The sequence below is a fragment of the Trematomus bernacchii genome, unplaced genomic scaffold, assembly GCF_902827165.1.
Source record: "Trematomus bernacchii unplaced genomic scaffold, fTreBer1.1, whole genome shotgun sequence".
Lineage (NCBI taxonomy): Eukaryota > Metazoa > Chordata > Actinopteri > Perciformes > Nototheniidae > Trematomus > Trematomus bernacchii.
Genome location: NW_022988043.1, coordinates 15,799,977 through 15,813,818, shown reverse-complemented (window position 1 = coordinate 15,813,818; position 13,842 = coordinate 15,799,977). Strand labels below are relative to the sequence as shown.

Genomic DNA, 13,842 nt, shown 5'->3' with positions numbered 1-13,842 from the left:
GTTCAAGTCCCCAACCAGACCTAAATATGGAGTGTGGACTGCTACTTGGAGAGGTCCCAGTTCACCTCCTGCCCTGCCGTGGTGCCCTTGAGCAAGGCACCGGACACCCCCCCACCCCCCACACTCCCATTGCTCCCCGGGCGCTGTACAATAGCTGCCCACTGCTCCTAGTACTAGACTCCTGGTACTAGGATGGGTTAAATGCAGAGAACACATTTCACTGTGTGTGCTGTGTGCTCTGCATGTGTGACCATTAAAGAGGGGTTTCATCCCTCCAAATTCTCTCATTACACTTAAGGACACTCAATTGGCCCAGTTGTCTATGCCAAAAAGCTCTGCAGTGCAAAAAGATTTAAGCTAAAGCATGGCAGACAGCACTAACACTGACTCACTCACTGGGCCTTTCAACGAGAAAGGTGGTAGCCTCCTTCATTACAAACTAACAGAAACATTTATCTTAAAGCGTGACTGTTACTGTAGAAGGTCGTGAGAAGCCAGACAGGTTGACACATATTGAAAACTTAAAAAACAGCCCAAACTGTTGCATATTTTTACATCAAATGACTGCCAGTGATAACTATCTAATCCTCAACGGACACAATCCTAGAAGGCCATCACTTCAACTGGGAAATGCAATAAAAAAAACGTGAAACATACAAACAGAAAACCAAACACCAAATGATAGCAAAAAGTCATGAACTGCACCTGTCAAACATTGACTAGGAGAAATGTACAATCTGATCAAACAAGATTAGATCAAATCTGTAGTAAACTCCCAAACTCCTGCATCCACTCCCCACCCTGGAAACAGTACAAAGACAAGCTCCTGTATTACCATTAGAACTGGGTTTAACTGACCTGTAGGCCACTTATCCTATTAACCCAATGACCACCACACCCCAATCAGCCAGCACTGTGGCGCCGAGCCCTTGGACACTCCAGCCCCCCCCCCCCCTCCCCCGGGCCACTACTGATGACCCAAGATACCCTTCTCCCTCTGGTGACCCCTGACCTTTGAACCCCACTTCATCACGTTGGGAGCAGGTTAGTCGTGCAGCAGGTCAATTGACGCGATATTCAGAAGGCGACTCGTCACTTCAGTGCCACAAGGCAGAGGGGTCAAGCCCCTGGCCTGAAGGGGTTTTTGGTAGGACTAAACTAAGAGTAAGGGGGTCAAATGCAAATCAGGTGGACTATGGGGAAGGAATGTGGATAACGTGTGCCGAAAAAGAGCTCCACAGTGTACTATCTTTTATTTCGAAATGTACCTTTATAAAAGAATCATCCTACATGCTTGACCCATCGTAACCCTATGCTAACCCTAACCCATCCTTGGGTGATAAACATTACATTACATTAAATGTCATTTTGTCAGACGCTTTTATCCAAAGCGACTTACATACATTCAGTACTGTGGACAATCCCCACAGGAGCAATTTGGGGTGAAGTGTCTTGCCCAGGGACACAACGACCAGTGGGACTCAAACTTGCTACCCCCTGATTCAAAGTCCAGCACTCTATCCACTGAGCCACAGCCGCCCCCCGCTGAGCCACAGCCGCCCCAAACATAAAAGATTAGGCTCCATTTTTCACTCACAACCCATTGGTTAGATTTCATGAGATTAGTGTGCATTTTGTTTCTTTTTCTCTTGCCAACTTAGGTAAGGGAAGAGTTCTCTGGATGGAGGTCTGGAAGATAGATACTAGCCTAGGGCTGGCAGGAGCAGCGTGGCAGTACAGGTATACATTACAAACACATATGGTATGATAATTTCAGAGCACACTCTGCCTTTTGGTGAGTGCCAAAATTGAAGAGGAAGACAAAGATAAAAGAGCATAACCTAGTGTGGTTTCCATTCATGCGTATCCAGACCTGCGCCTCCCCACACACACTAACAATTCTCCGATGCATACTGCACATCCAAGTCAACTGAGGTTACATTTTTGAATGTAACCTGTTGTACAGGAAGCGGATAGAGTCAGGGTAGGAGGGGAACTTAAAATATCTGTGTCTACTTCAATCTACAGCAGGTGGATGAAGTGGAGTGCCATTTGATGTGTGATTATGACCTCTATGTCATGATTGTCCAACAGCCTGGATGGCAGCAGGGAGCCCCGCCTGCACCCCTAGGTCCTGAACACTGGGCCATTGTGCGGGGGCTCTTGCACTCCAAATGGGGCAGTGTTGTTGTTGTGGACCGTGTTGTTATTTTAGAGGCTGGCCATTGCGCCATTATATCTACCGCAGGGATTTTTCTTTTTTGTCAGATGTTGATGTAGGCGCTGATGGATGTGGTGATGGAGAGCAAAAGGAAAAGGACCTTGGTTTGGAAAAGAGACGGTGATCTGGTGAAATGGGTCACACAGCCACTGGCCGTGCACACAAAAGAGTAACGAGCACATACGCAAACGTGCCTTCACACACATATACACACATGCACACAGGAAAATGACAGAGACTGTCCCCTCTTGTGTTCCAACTGCTAGCTTTCCCTACAAGGCCCCAAATCACACAAGCTCAACCCACTGGAAACACCCCGTTGCTCCACTTAGCTCCGCTTCTCCGTACCCAGGGTTCTGGGCGAAGGGCATCCGGCGCCCCTAAAGTGCCACAAGGGGGCGGGCTCTTGTTCTGCCCTTCCAGCCGTGCCCGTGGGGGAGGCAGCCTTTCACATGAATATCCCGTTACAGAGTCCACGCTCTCAATGAAATCCTGGCAGGGATTGAACTCCACCTGTCACTTAGGTTGACCACTCCTCCTGCACACCCCCACCATCTTTCTGCAACACCACCTGTAGAGTTGGTTTTTGCTCACATGGGATGCTTTGTCAAACAATCTTCTAAGTTGTTATAACATGAAATCCATCATGGTGTTTTTATTTACAAGGGGCATCCTCTGTTTCAGTGCAATTTCAGAGTTTAGTTTATAATACGTTTACCTCCTCTATTGTCATACGTCAGCTTTACATGGCTTTAATATTTTGTTTCTTATGCACCTTCATACAAGTACAAAAGGTCACCGCACATGGTAACTTTGAAAAAAACTTGACATAGTAGATAAAACTGTGAAAAGACACTTTGGTTTAACTGAAAGAAAATCCATGAAACACAAAACCTTCTTTCAACACTGTCACTCCCAGTCCTTTTTTTTATGGTTGTCTCCTCTACGAACAAGTGACCTGATAACAGTTGGTAATGGGATCAAAACAGGGCCTTACTTCTAAAAACCTTCCACCACCCCCAACCCCCCCGCTGCCCCCAGCAAGCTCTCAAAGGAAATCAAAATGCAAGTCACACCATCCAACGCCATTCTTCTCCGTCTGTCTGTGACACAATTCGCTGAGCCTTTGATCATACAACAACCACTTCTTCTGCCCCCCCCCCCTCCCCTTTTTCCTCTCTCACACACTCTAAATTATTGGTGGCCCTGGCTACAGACTCCCACTACCCCCCCCTCCCCATCCCAAAACCTCCAAAACAGTCCTCCCCTACCCTCACCATGCCATATTACACTTGCATGAAAAGGCATGTCTTTTTATTCTGCACAGCTGTGCATGTAATTGTATATAAAAATGCACTTTTCACTTGCACTATTAAGTCAACATGAAAAGTATTACTGGTTGACATAAAAAGCAACAATCAGCAAGTTTGTTTATTCATACTTTATTTAAAATTCTTCAGAACACCTTTGAAATCTTTACAACTTCACCAAACATCTGTATTAGCACATTGAAAATCCTCAAGGCTAAAAAGAGAAGAAGTTTTTTTGTGACAAAGCAGAATATATAATAATAGATTTCCTTCCTCTCTTGTTTTTTAACACCAATGGGCAGGAAAGCCTTGTGAACTTGAAAGAAAATGATGCTCTCAGGGTAGGAAATCTTGCTGAAACATGGAGCTATGTGCTGTGCTTTACAACAAGGCATCTTTGCTACTACACACCGGGAGCTAAAAACATCAAAAGGCAAGAAGGCGGTGGATTGGAGAAGCGAGTAAAACCAATCTATACAGGGTGCGGATAAAGATCCTTGCATGCATGTCCTTGAAATCTCCACTCTTTTTAGAAATCCAGAACTGAGGCTCCAACGCATCTACCGATGGCATTTAGGTCACACGGAGGATGAGTTTCTGTGGTAACAATCAAAGCTGCCTTGTTGTCTGCAGTGTCTGCCAGCCAGAGACCATTTTTACAAGATGTTCTTTGTGAAGCTGGCTAAATGATTAACCGGACAGATCTGTTGTTCATAGGTTTCTTTTATGCATTTTGGAAGAAGAGCTGGCACCCATTTCACAAGCACACAAAATCTAGCAGAAGAAAAACCTGGGCACACGTCCAGTCCTCTCACCCACCTGCTTCCCCTGCGCTGTGCATGTGTTTACGTATCTCACAGTTTGAGCACAGGCGTGTGGAGGTTAGTATGTAGCCTGAAACACATCCTGGGTGACCGAGAGGTAATTCAGTGGCTTCTCACTACTGACCGTCCACTCACCGTGAACTCATTCACCCCAGTAAAGAAGCATCCCGCCCACCTCCCTGGTCCCTTTAATTCAGCCGACCCCTCCGACCTCCTCCATCGCCCCTCCCCGCCGCCCCCTCCACCGCCACTCTCCCCTCCCGAGCACTGGACTCTCTGTCTATGGAGGGGAAGTATAATCAATTTCTTGGAAAAAGCACACAAGTCTTGCCAATGGAGGTGGCGGGCGGTTGTGTTGAGGGCTTTGGGGAAGGGGATGGCTGTGTGGGTATGTCTGATCATAGGCCACAGACCAAGTCTCCCATGTGACTTGTGGTGTTGTTCAGAGCCTCATACCACACACATCACCATTGCGGAAAAGGGCAATTGTGTTACATTCATGTGCTGTTGATATAATCAGAAAAAATAGTCCCCGACTGGGAAAATTCTTGTGAACACCCCCTGAAGCTGGGACAATGATTCGGAGAGTCACACTTTTTTGGTAGGCCACACAACTGACTTGCCAAGTTTATGTTATATAAAACTAATATAATAGCTGCTTTCATTCTCACTATTTCTCAGTGTAAATATGAAAACATATTAAATAATACTCATTTTCTGCAGATCTATGAGTCTTTTAAGTCATTTCAGAACTACATTTGTTAGTGGTGGCACTCAGAGAGCCATATTTCATCTACAAACCTGATACTTTGCAAGCAAGTTCCACAAAGAAAATTAACTGATACAAAAACAAGAGATTTGGATAATACCTTGCAAGTAAGTATTTTGTGGAAAGTCAGAATTGATTGACTGTCCTTAGTCGAAGGTCACATTTTTCCAAAGACTTGTCGCCATCTGTTCATGAGGAATGCCTTTTCTAGCTTTCATCCCTCCACCTCAACTCTTTTTCATTATCACACCTTCTCCACCAGCCCACAGACAAACAGTCTGAGCCGTGAAGGGCTCAGACATCATGTTAAAAGGAGGAGGATAGGGAAATCAGTTTGGCACAGAGTATTCTCCCAAAATATGACTTCAATAAACTCTTAAAGAAGCAACCAGAGATGGCGGGTTGCTCTTTCTCTAGCAACTCATTTTGTTTGAGGTTGAGGACCAACAGATTATTTGTGTTTATTGGCACTCAGACCTCACCATGATGTTTTACAGTGAGTGTCCTTGGATGCAGATGGGTTAGGGTTACCGTCAGTCTTACAACCCTCGTAACGGGTTCTTGTCTAGCAGTTTTTTGGGTCCAAATGAGAACCAGTTTTCGGGGCCAAGAGCAATCGGGCACTGCCTCCAAATTGGCCCTGTAACGTTTTGGTAGAAAATAAGTAACAGCCACGATCAGTCTCTTGTAAGGTTTTTCTTGTGCATGTTTCTTAAGACTACAAGCAAGTTATAAGGCAACCTAAAGCAAAACTATTACACAAACATTAAACTTGGGATTTGCGCATCCTGTTACTGCACTACACCTCTACATCATATCCTGATTACTTGTGACTGTCAGTATAGGCTTGTGACTTATCATGGGGAAAAGGATACCAACGTTTAATAATGTTGTTATATCTACAGGGAACTCTTACTCTTTTGAAATGTGGCTGTTCATCTGCAATGCTCTCCAATTTATATAGATTTTTAGCCCCGACAAACTGTCACTCAAGTTATTTGGTAGTTTGTTATCCAGCCTTTAAAAAACATGTTATCAAGGCTTATTGTGATGTTGATGTATTTACTATATATCACAAATTGTCAAGACATCTTTCAACAAAACTAAGCATGTTGCAGGAGTTGTCTTATCCTGGCACAGAGGTTCAATGTCAGCTTGAACAGGGGTGAAATAAGAACAAGAAAGAAGCTGGAGTTTTGAATTGCAGCCTTCTATGTATAGCATGCACAAATAGACTGCACTGACACACTACATACACACACACCTCCCCTACTGCTCTCCCAGTCTTTGCCCCTCTCAGTCGCTCTCTACCCCTCTTTCCCAGCACTAGAAATAACTTCAAAGCGGGCTGGTAGCCTTGAGGAGAGAGGGAGCGGGATCCAGTTACAGTGGAGCAGCTGGGAGGGCCCTACAGGTGGGGCCGACACTCCACCTCCTGTAACATTATAGCCGTAAAGGGATCCCTCTGCTTCTCCTCTCGAATAATGAAGACTTCCTCCCCTTTGTCTTCACCACTGGGACTAAAGGAACAATTAGCCAAGCTAGCCTAGTCTATCTTTTTTACTTTGGCCAACATAAAGGTGGCAGGTCATGAAAAAAAAACAATATTGGGGAGTAAATCAGAGAAATATGTCAATGCTGATATACATTGTGTGATGAGAACAAAAAGTCCTTCTACACTTCTCGCAATGTAACTTAAAAAGTGGTTGAGACACGGGTACGAGTGGTGAAATAGTTGTCTTAAGAAAGCTTTGTAATGCGTCTCACTCTCTATTCCCTCCTTAACCTTCCCCGAAAATCACCTCCATCCTCATAGCAACAGGAAAAGCAAACAGGTGTTGGTTTCAGTGTGAGCAGGGGACGCAGGCAGAGGACACCTTATATCATGTAAATGTCCTGATATGTAGCACAAGGCTCTGGGGTTGACAGCTTTAACACTGAGCAGGATGCCTAGCTTGTGACTATATTAACTCTCCAAGAGTGCATCCCGAAACCGTCAATGGTGTGTGTGTGTGTGTGTGTGTGTGTGTGTGTGTGTGTGTGTGTGTGTGTGTGTGTGTGTGTGTGTGTGTGTGTGTGTGTGTGTGTGTGTGTGTGTGTGTGTGTGTGTGTGTGTGTGTGTGTGTGTGTGTGTGTGTGTGTGTGTGTGTGTGTGTGTGTGTGTGTGTGTGTGTGTACTCAAAAGTCTCCCTGGTGTCACTTTCAGCTCTTCAGTCTTTAAAAACGCAGAGTGACACGAACAAAGGACAGGCCGACAAAGTTCAGGGGTCAACATTGGGCTGGATGCCACCATTTTGGAAAGAGAAGAAGGGGAGTGGAAACAACTGCCCATGAAGAGATCAGAGCATATGTGAAAAGATAAAGTCACAACAGCAAGCAAACATATTGTCTCCGAGTGCAAAAGGCTGCTGTCCTTATGAGGACAATTATAAAAGTAGGTGAACAAACGCATGCATGAATTGTCAGCATCAAGGTGCCAAAGTGAATTCATTAGCATGACTAACAATGTACCAATCTAAGGCGTTGTGCACAAGGGAACGTTTGCGTTTATGCACAGTATGCGCTTTCAAAAAAGTCTTCCGTTCACATGCATTCGTTTCATTTAACGTGTCTGTTCAAACGAGACCGCTGGAAACGCTGTAGTACATATGCCAGGACTGTAAGTGGCGCTGTAACTTCCGCCAAAATACACCAAAAGCAGCGAAGAAGACCCCGGAGCAGCCCCGCAGCAATGTTGCCATGGCTACCCTTCTGTTTATGCCCCGCGTGGATTTAGCAACATGTAGTAGTTAATGTAATTCTCCATGTCCACTTGTTGCTGATGGTTGTGGTAGAGGAGCTGTAGATTTTGCACTAACATCTAGCAGTAGCTACTGACAGTAGCTACTGGCCATGCTACAGCAGTGAGCAAGAGAGGTGGGGCTATCGTTATTTTGTGTGTGGTGATTGCTGGTATTCAGCGGGATATAGTAATTTCCTCAGCATGTAAATATATGGATAAATGCAACGGGGAAGTTAACTGAAAGAAACCAAATCTGTGGATATTGTATCGACCGACCAAGAAGCACGTCTCCGTGGAGAGGACGCGCTCAGAAAGAGAGATATTCTCTACAAACACCGGGTGAGATCGCTCCTCTGGGACACGCCGGTCCTGTGTTTCCTTTTTTTGTGTGGATTATAGCCTGAATAGGCCTACAAACATTTCTCTTTTTGCCGCCGACGGGCGCAGGAGCAATGAACAATAATGGCCTGGATTAGGCAGTAAAGACAATTTTGGTGTATCGCAGAGCGGACTGTTTAATTTTGTTTGTGTTGTTTGGCTGGAAAATTGTCAATATAATGGATCAATGCATGAAATCTGACTCTGTTTATTTTGTTTAAGGAGTATATTGGGCGTTAACAATGCTGGTTTGCCTTTTATAATATTATTTCATTCAAGAACCCCTTGTGCGTTTAATTAACACAGCTATTTTTGATAGTTGATCGTTACAGATGGCTACTGGCCATGCTACAGCAGTGAGCAGGAGAGGTGGGGAGAGGTGGGGCTATCGTTATTTTTTCAGGAAATATTCGTATAGAGGCGATTACACGGACTCGTTTGACCCCCCAGAGAATTTCGTTTGCAAATCTATCCACCTTGGGACCCGTTATCGTTTGTGGGGTCCATTTATATCGGCCTCGAGTAAATAATAGGGCTATACGCACGCGAAACTATGCAGATACAAGCCGTTTTGTCCTCGTGTAAACGGCGCCTAAGAGAACAGGGTGACTAATGAACAATAGTAATACTGCACACAACTGCAGAGTAGCAAATACACATTTCTCCCAAAGCCAAACACATGATCACATTTAGAAAGAGGCAACTTCATTGTCTATAAAAAAGCAATCACGAGGTATCACAAAAAATGAAACGGAAAACTGTCGGCCATGCGAACCCTAACCCAGAACCTATTTTGATGACAAATGCAAGTTAGGCAATGCCTTTATAAATTGAGAAAATTAATAAATCTTCATAAATAAAAAGGCTAAAACTGTAAATGTGTGCCTAAGAGATGACCTAAAAACAGTTGTTCTTTTCTCTCCATGGACTAATCGATTAAATGACTCTTTTCCAACTCAACACAATTCATCCAACAATAACTTCCTGCCGTCGTTTGACACCTCATTCAGTGTTTGTGCAGCTAGATTATGTCCACCGCAAGCAACGCCCCGAATATCAGCAGCATCCCCTTGCTCCGGCCCGTCCTGCCCCTCTTCAACCCTCAGCATAAAACAAAAGTCACTACTTAATGAGCTATGATTAATGCTGCTGCACAGCGGCTGTTGAGCTTGGCGAGGAGGGAGGGAGGCTGGAGGGCGCACATACCTGGCGCAGTCAGCCCGCTCTGTGTGTGCGTGTGTTAGAGGGCTGAGGGGTTGAGGTTGCTAAAAGTGGACCGAGGGGAGGATTGCAGTCATCAACACCTAGGCTCTGAGTGGCCTTTGATGTTGCGCGGCGTCTTTGATGGCTCTGGCCATAGAGGAATGCTGCTCACCCTCCCTCACCGCCCAAAAAGCCCCCGGAGTTGTGGAATGCCGCGCAAGCTGCTGCTTCTCGGCCCGCTGGAATGGGATTAGAGCATGGGCCCATATTGCCCTTCCTCCCCTCCCTCATCTCGCTCCCACCCTGCCCTTTAGAGTGGACAACATGGCGGCAAACTTGTCCAAATCCAAAGTTTGCAGCAATAGGAAGAAGAGGACGAGGACATACTCCAGAGCCTCTCCCTTTAACCTGTCTCAACCACGAAGGCTTAAACTGTAGCAGGTTTTTCAGCTGGACTCTACAGCAACTTCCTTACTGATGCAAGCTGATAGAAAACAGTTTTGTTTAATAAGAATGATTAGGGCTGCACCAACAAGTATGCTCATGATCAATGAATCAGCAGATCATTCTCTTAGTTAATCCATTAACCTTTTAGTCTAGAATGTTTATAGGATCATTAGATTACCGTCACGTAATCACACAACACATTCAAATAGGATTCAAGCTCTAATTGAAATCCGGACCACAATATCAACATGAAGATACAGCTCAGTATACTATATTTGTTTAAAGATTCCATCAAGATATATTGCATCTAAAAGTCAACAAATGATAATACCGCCTTTCACCTGGGACAAAAGCATATTTCTATCCGGCCATTCTCCACGGGACATTTTAGTATTCAGCTTCACAGTATGTGTGAACGTTGCTGGAGGCGGCCTGGGGAGATCAAACATGTCCAGGGCGAGCAGCTGACCCATAATCAAAAGCTGTACCACCCAAACCCCGATGCTTTTAGATATTAGATTAAAGGAATGGCAAACACTTCAGATGACCAAAGTCACTTTCCAAATATACACAGTGTCCATTGCATATCAAAGTGGAGAGCGGTAACATGAAATCAGAGTGACTGTGGACTCTCACACAGTTACTGCAGGAGATGAGTGTTGTTATCCCGCCTCTCCTCAAAGGAGAGACAGACGGGCCCTTCTGCAAAGGTCAGGTTCATATTGCACACACACACACACACACACACACACACACACACACACACACACACACACACACACACACACACACACACACACACACACACACACCACACCACACACACACACACACACACACACACACACACACACACACACATCTACACGACAACACACCCACCACCACACACCACACACACACACACACACCACACACAAACACACACACATCCACACACTACCACACACAACACAGCACACATCACTACCACACACCACATCACACTACACACACACTACACACACTACACACCACACACACACACACACACACACACACACACACACACACACACATCTTAGTCAATGACATGTGTTTGATTGATGATGGTAGGTGAATGCGAAAAGGAATTGCATTATTATTTGCACATGTTCACACATTTAAAATAAAGTCATAGATGTTGGGCTTTGTACAGTAAGCCGCAACTAGCCCCCTTCTCTCCTTACCTCCACTTTCTCCCCCCGCCACACAGTTTAGGGAGGGAGGCGAGGTGGAGAGGCAGCCAGCATTAGCGCTGGTATCAGATTACGGCCGCCCTCTGACTTGTTTTCTTTAGGACAACCACTTACTGCGGCTCCAAATACACCGGAGGAAGTGCTCACCTACATCACTTCCGGGTCGGATGGATAAGGTCACACTGAACTCCGGGGAAAGGGATGAAAAGTGAGCGCACCATCAAACCACATGTGGAATGTTTTCAGTAACAACAGCAAATTAACCCCATGTTTTTCTTTCAATGTACCGACCTTTTAAGAAAACAAGGAAGAATAACTGGTGAGGCTGATTTCCTCCTGACAAACTGCTGCATGTAGAATCAACCTTTGACACTTTTCAAAAGTATTTTTCTTGGCTAGATTGTGTCAGGTTTTTTTCTTGCTTCTCCCTCTTTCATTTGCTTGCTCTCTTGGTTCTGTGAATGGATGCATGATCACCTTTAATGACAACCTAGAGGGGGGAAACAGGAGTAAAGCCCGATCCAGGAGCTCAAGGCCCTACGAGGAGCTAATGATATTCCAGAGGAAATGGGAATGTGTATAAATAAAGCCATGGTCATTTCCAAGAATGATGCGATGGAGAAACATGGATTGGGATGCAATTATTGGTGGTTAGTTGGAGATAAGGGAGTCAACAATTGGCCTCCTAATTTGTTTCCTTAAGTGAAAGTCTTGGATGGCAGGAACAGGAACACCTGCAGCTATGAAGATGCCTCCAAACTGCTTTTGTACTTGCAAAGTCTAACAGAGCCAACTGGTTCATTGGCATGGATCTTTGTATGCAAGTCTTTGTGGTATATTTGATTGCCGATAAGTTGCAAGAAATTGCATTTCAGAAAAGCCAAAGTTATGTTTGATGGGACTTCCTTTACCAAAAAAGGTCAAACATGCTGTTGTACTGTATCTTGTCAAAAGACAGGAATTTCGTATGTTTCCGTTATTACGAATTGCTAATTAATCTTTGAGTTAGTAAAGCAGTCTATGCAATCACCTCGAAGCCATTACCCTGGGCTTCATGATACAACTTATACAATGTATTTATTCAAAAGCGCATTTATATAACAATTATTTTAGTCTGGGAGGTCTTAGACACAAGCTAGGTTGAAGGCATCAGGATGGACCAGTGGGCAGGTTTATCCCACCGCTGAACTTCAAAGCAGCAACCATCTCTGCATGTGTTTTGGGAGCCTCTCCCTGCGCTTATTCTGACCAAGCGATCAGGTTAGACAAGTCCCTCTATTCAGAGCTTCACAGTAATACCGATATCCCCAAAGAGAGGGAGGAGGTGAAGAAAAAGAAGGGGGGAAAAATCCTCGGGGGAGATTAACTCGCAGCACCCAACCAAGCCAGTGCTGGGTTCACTGGCTCACTCAGTCCTATCTTACCCACTAGCCTCTTGTTCTAAAGCAAAGCATGTCTTTGATACTCGACTAGAAGGAATCTGGAGGCGTTACAGGTTTCTTTTGTGCTTTACGCTGCACAGAGAGTCTGTGTGTGTGTGCCAAGGCTGGGATTTCTTTTCTTTAGCCCCCTCCCTCCCTCCTTTCTTTCTTTTTCTCCCTCGTCCTTTTGCCTTCATCTCCTGCTCCCCTTCCCCCACCCCAAACACTAAATCAGGGAACCATAAACCTTTTCCCTCGTTTTATTGGTAACCATCACAAACTTATCCTGAAGCTTTATTAAAGAGTTTCAAACCTTCAATACTAAGTTGATCAAAGTGACCATGTTTTGGGGGGGAGAACCAAAAGGTGTTAACTGCTTCAGAGTAGTTTGAAGCTTGGATAAGAGGTGGGATATTGGACAGAGAGGGAGGGGAGGGGGGAAGGATGGTTGGGGGTGTGAGGGTGAGGTTTGACTCCCCTTGGAGATTTTCTTAAACCCATTACATCAGCTTTTTTCTGCTTCATGGGCACCAGGTCCGGGGCTTTTGTGAGCGTAGAAAATGACCTAAATTGACATTCAGAATGGTTTTGGTTGGTTAATTGTGGCCAGGTATTTTTGGCAAAAATAAAACCAGATTCCATGGCTCTTCTTGTTTAGGCCTTTGGCAAATTCTGCTTCTTTGTAAGCATGGCCTCCAATGAATGTTAATAAGTGGTCATACCAGAACACTCTTAAATGTGCCAAACATTGCAGATCAAAAGGGTTCCGAGTAGTACAAATAAATAAGTACAACATCAACGCCCACCCTGCGTTTCAACTTCCACAGCTTCTACAGTTTCATCAACTGTGCAATTCAAGTGGCCAAAAGATCGCACCGCTTCAGCTATGCCCTGGCTTTAGAGCGACAGTTTTCCCATTTAAATGATCACAGAAATTTACATTTAGAAAAACATGGTGTATATATATATATATATATATATAAAAGCGTTTGTTGTTTTGCTTTTTTCAATGAAGGGTGAGAAAAATCCATAGGAAAATGTGAAATAAGAAATAAAGCAGCAGTCCTGCTAAGCTCTACCCACACATTCTAATCAAAAGCCTTCACAATAGCTGGCCTAAAATACATAAAAAGAAAAAGGGAGAATTTCAAAAGGGGCCCACTTGCTGGTGGCGGGAAAACTGATCAGCAACTCATGGACTGTCAAAAGCTAGTGGGAATGTCCAAAGCATCACTGATCTCTCTCTTTCTCCCCTAATGTGATCAAACAG

The 13,842-nt window shown here is 44.7% G+C and overlaps 1 protein-coding gene across 1 annotated transcript in view; it reads right to left on the bottom strand.

The window, feature by feature from the left end:
- znrf3 (zinc and ring finger 3) overlaps positions 1-13,842 on the bottom strand; it is a 68,641-nt gene that overhangs the window by 32,501 nt on the left and 22,298 nt on the right.